We start from the raw sequence: 5,014 nt of genomic DNA on the forward strand, positions 1-5,014 counted from the left end.
GTGTAGCGAGGGGAGGAGGGGGTGAAGGGAGGGTGGGGACAAGGGGAAAAAATGAGGACCAAGACCTTTCATGTAAAGGTACAAGATCCCAGTAATGAATGTAACTGTCCGAATGTACCAATAAATTCAATTTAAATAAAAAAATATATAACTACTAATCTTGGTTTGTCTTCATTCACAAATGATCTTCATTTATTATTACTATAATTTATTAACAGATAAACTGCACTTGGCATTGTGCCAGATGTGATATAATTTAAATGTACAGCCAGTCTTCACCAAATATCAGAAGAAAATCACTGACTTCATAAGTGGGATGAGAAGGAAGCCTGAGTAGAAACATACATCCCTGAGAAATCTCGGCCTAACAATGCAGCAATGGCAACAGAAAAGGGCAGATGCCAGGAGTAAAACTCAAGAGCATATTTACAAAGTATCACAGTCTCATTGGAAGACAGATCAGGAAAATACTGAGGGTTACTTCCCAACTTCCTATCTGGGTAGATATGAGGGGCAATGCAGGTGGGAAGGGTAGGTTGGAAATAAATGTAACCAAGCTAGTCTTGGATATGTAAGATTTGAATTCCTACAGAATATTCAGGAAAGGGTCTTGGTGCTCAAAAGGAAAATTTTCAGGCTGGAGATGCAGTTCTGGCAATATCACGTGGTAAGGTCCTAGGTGCAATAATTAAGGGTATACATGTAAATAAAAATGGACTGAAGACAGAACACTGAAGAACATGACCTTTATAACTGGGGCAAAGAGAAATAACATGAAAAGGACACAGTGAACAAACACATATAGGAGAGAAACCTGCAGAAGCCTACAAAAGAGAAAGTTTAATTTAAAAAAAATAATCAGAAGCTTCAGATTTCATAATTAAATAACAGACTATCCTACAGGATGTAAATTATGTCATCACTGGTAACCACTTCAATAAATCCAAAATATGGATATGCCCACACCTGAGCTCCTCATGACAGTTAACGCCTCTGGCATATTAAACTTAACAAATTAAATCAAGAGATAAAAGTTCCTGGTCCTATATCAATTTCATTTTCCACAATTTACCCATCACCCTACTCTCCTATAAAACCAGATTCTTTTTTTTTTCATTAAGCTTATCAATACATTTTAGGTATATAATATGATGACATCCATCATTGGGAATTTGTACCTTTACATGATGTATCTTGATTCTTATTTTTTCCCCATTCCCCTGCCCTCCCTTCAACCCCTCCACCCCTCCCTATTTACAGAGACTTGTTTCCATTTTTTCCTTTTCTCATATTTTTTCCTTTCCCTTCTTTCCTTTCCCCTACTCCTATTTCCCCTACTCCTTTAGACCTTTTTTCTCTGGTATGAGAAATTAAAAGTGTAAATAATGATCAAAATGTATAATTGATCTTAAATAGGAAAACCACTCTTTAATGCTTCTACATATTTACAAATGGTCTTCTCACTAACTAGAATGATATCTTATCCCTTTGGCAGACTCTTCATCTTTTTTATACAGTACAAATGTATGTTTTCTGAATCCTCGACTACTCTGAAAGCATTGCCATTTAATATGTAATAGTTATTGCTTGTTTTATAAATGATTTCTCAATCTGAGTTGAGGACTTCTAGACTAGATCCATATGTTTTCCATATTTGATCCCTTCCAGATTCCTGACATAATTCCTGACACATGGTAAATATTCAAGTATTTACTAAACGAAAAGACGATTGGAGGGAGCATGGCAAGAGGACACAGTATAAACAGATTAACACAAAAGACACTTTCAAGTCAATCACTTAAAATATTTTAGCAAACAACAGTAAAAAGGCTTATCTCAAATTAATCCAAGTTTCCATGCAGAAATGGTAATGACCTAGACATGATATTTTAATTTTCTGCTTCACAAATCACTACCCTACAAAGCTTCTATTTTTTGTTCTTTATTCTTTAAGTTCATTTCACCAAGTATATTTCAAAGAACTAGCAAGATCTCTTTGAGGACGACTCAAGAAATTTTGCATTTAGTAAGGTGCTAAATTTGGAGGAACACTCTGAATTATTTTTTATATATAAAATCAGTAACATAATTTTAAATAATATTAGAAGTTCAAAACACTTTTATAAACAATGTGCCTATTCAAATAAGAGTATAAACTATTAATTTGCTAACTCAAAGTGTCTTCTTGAGCTTTTTCACAGTCACAAACAAGGAAGGATATATCTCCCAGCTATGGTTAATTCCTAAACTACAAAACAACTGCACTCATATACTATCATCATCATCATCATCATCATCATCATCATCATCATCATCATCATCATCATCATCATCATTGGTATTATGTAAAAGAAAGATTATAAATCTTCAACTCCAGGATATTTAGGGGAAACAAACATCTGTCCTAGAGTACTTAGGATACACTTTCCTAAAGCTACTTTGGGTCACACCCTCTCAAACTTCTCCTTTCAGTGATTTTTATGTAATTAAAATCAGATTTTTAAACCATTATGTAAATTCAGAGACATCTGTACACAACCACCAATCTGTACTAGATGTGCTAGTATTAAAGAATAAAAGAATTAACAAAACACAGTTTAAAAAATATTTTATTTGTTATTTTTTATTTCTTGGCAAAAGAGTATACATTATTTTAAAACATTTTCACATATTTAGATGCAAATTTTAAGACAAACTTTAAACAAATTAATTGAATTCAAATAAAAACTGAAATTTTAAGAATTTGCATTAGCAGACTTTACATCCAAATTCTTTCAACAAAATATTTTAAATGATTTAATTGATAGTGTAGCAACATGAAAAAATATCAAAAAGTACATTTTAAACAAAAAACTGAACATTAATCAATCTTTTCCAGTGTGAGAATACAAGCTAGTCACACTTCTATGTACACACATAAATGATTAGGTAAAAAAGCAATGTGATAACTTTAAGGTACAAATAATATTTTCATTGCTATATTATTAAGATACTATGTACTTAAGGACATAAATCTTGAATACTTAAAAATCTATCAACAAATTAAACTATTACAATCAATGAAAAAAAGGCTATCACCAATGAATTCATTAGCTGGCCAAAATACGTAAGAGCTCAAAAAATATACTAACCCTGCGCACACATTAAAACACTCAGGGAGGTCAAACTGACTAGGTCACAGTAACCCAAGAGGAAGAACATCATGGTGTAAGTGGACTGACAGTGGGCACTAAAACCATTAGAAAATACTAGATTTTTTTCCCTTTGAGCATATGTCTGACTATACTTCCTACATCCTCTAATCCATGTCTCAAAGGTTTGTACTGTGCATGCCTTCTGGAACTTCTGCTCTGAGATCAGAAATCTCACCTACTGAATATATATCCTCAATCTATTCTCTGAAGGCTTCCTTGTCTTCTTTAGCTGTCCCTTAAAATATCAATTCATGTTAGATGGTGTTTTGTTTTGTTTTGTTTTGTTGTTTTTGTTTTTTAACCCTCAGCATATTACTCAAAGCTAAGAGGCAGGGCAAATACTCCCACCCCGACACCTGAAGTATTTCTGTCACTCTTTACTGTTACTTAAAGAAACTTGCTAGTTTATTTTTCCCTCATTCCAAAGTTAGAAGCATGGTTATAAGAGATGATAAGCAGGCTTAGACTATAGTTACACTAACAGCTCATCAAATGGTTGAAGACCAGAAAGAAGGAAGTGGGATCTCTAGATAACCCAGTCAGCTAACAACTCTGAGTTGCTACATGCGACACACTTCAATTTTGTTTGAGGCTGTATTCACAGGTCTTTTTATTACAAAAATCTATAACATAGCTTTCCATTGTTTGGAATAAAGTCTGTGCTTATTATAGCATATAAGACCTAACACAATTCTACCCAACTCCCTCTCACTAACTTTGCTCCAACCCAAGTGAAACCCTAAAAGCACTTGCCTAGATTTTTATATGGCTGGATCTTTTTATTATGAAGTTACAAGTATGTAACTGTAATGTCACCTCCTTGGAAAAGTTTCCATCACTACCCTACCTAAAGTAGTGTCCACTCCAACATGCTATCCATATCTCTTCACAGCACTTAACATAGTCTGAAGTTGTCTATCTGTTCTAGGTAAAATGTTACCTACTTAAAAAAAAAAACAAAAACATAAGTTTATAACTAAACTCAAACATCTGACAGAAAGTCCAGGAAGTAATGTGAAAAATTCCCTTATTATGGTTTATATCTAGCTGTCTGTCAAGAGCCCATACACTCACAGGCAAAGCTTGTGAAAAGTGACTGGATTATGGAAGCTTGTGAGGAGGCAGAGGATCTGGTGACTTTGATGGTGTGGCTCCACTGTTGGCTCTCTGCTTCTCCACCACCATGCTATGAGTAGCTTTTCCTCTGTGATGCCTCTCTGCCATGCCATCCTACCTTGGAGCCAGTGGACTATGGACTGAAACTTCTACAAACTGAGCCAAAAATAAACCTTTTCTCCTTCAAGTTGCAGGGTTTTTTTGGTATTGGGTCCCAGTGACAAGAGTTACTAAGATATCTCATAAAATAAGTTCTTTGATTAGGGTACTAGCTACCTTCAATCCAACTATTCTTTAACTAATTAGCTCTACATCGTTTCCTGTTATTCAAATCTGGGTTTAAACTTAAATGCCAGTGCTTTAAAAAAGTTTCACTGACCAACCTATCCAGAATAACCTCAGTCCTAACTGCAGCCAGTCATTATCACTTGCCTCTCTTCCCTTCATACCGCTCTTCAGAATATAAAGTATCTTATCTCTTAACCATCTTCCCCACAACCCTATAAATGGTATACCTGATGAGATCAGGGGCCTCCCTCATCTATATTTTTTCACTTATATTTTCATTTGGCCTAGAACAGTGTCTGGTGCTTTGTAAGGGCCTCAGTAATTTCTGAGTGAATAAAAAGGTTTACAAGGCAGAATATAAGTATAATTAACTGTGTGTGTGTGTGTGTGTGTGTGTGTGTATGGGGGATGTCAGT

The 5,014-nt window shown here is 34.6% G+C and overlaps 1 protein-coding gene across 1 annotated transcript in view; it reads right to left on the reverse strand.

Annotated features, from left to right (window-relative positions):
- The window catches only part of Macrod2 (mono-ADP ribosylhydrolase 2), a 1,911,462-nt gene that overhangs the window by 1,860,355 nt on the left and 46,093 nt on the right, over positions 1-5,014 (reverse strand). The window lies entirely within an intron of this gene.

Source organism: Fukomys damarensis, unplaced genomic scaffold (assembly GCF_012274545.1).
Source record: "Fukomys damarensis isolate Sample0158 unplaced genomic scaffold, DMR_v1.0_HiC HiC_scaffold_7, whole genome shotgun sequence".
NCBI classification, from domain to species: Eukaryota; Metazoa; Chordata; class Mammalia; order Rodentia; family Bathyergidae; genus Fukomys; species Fukomys damarensis.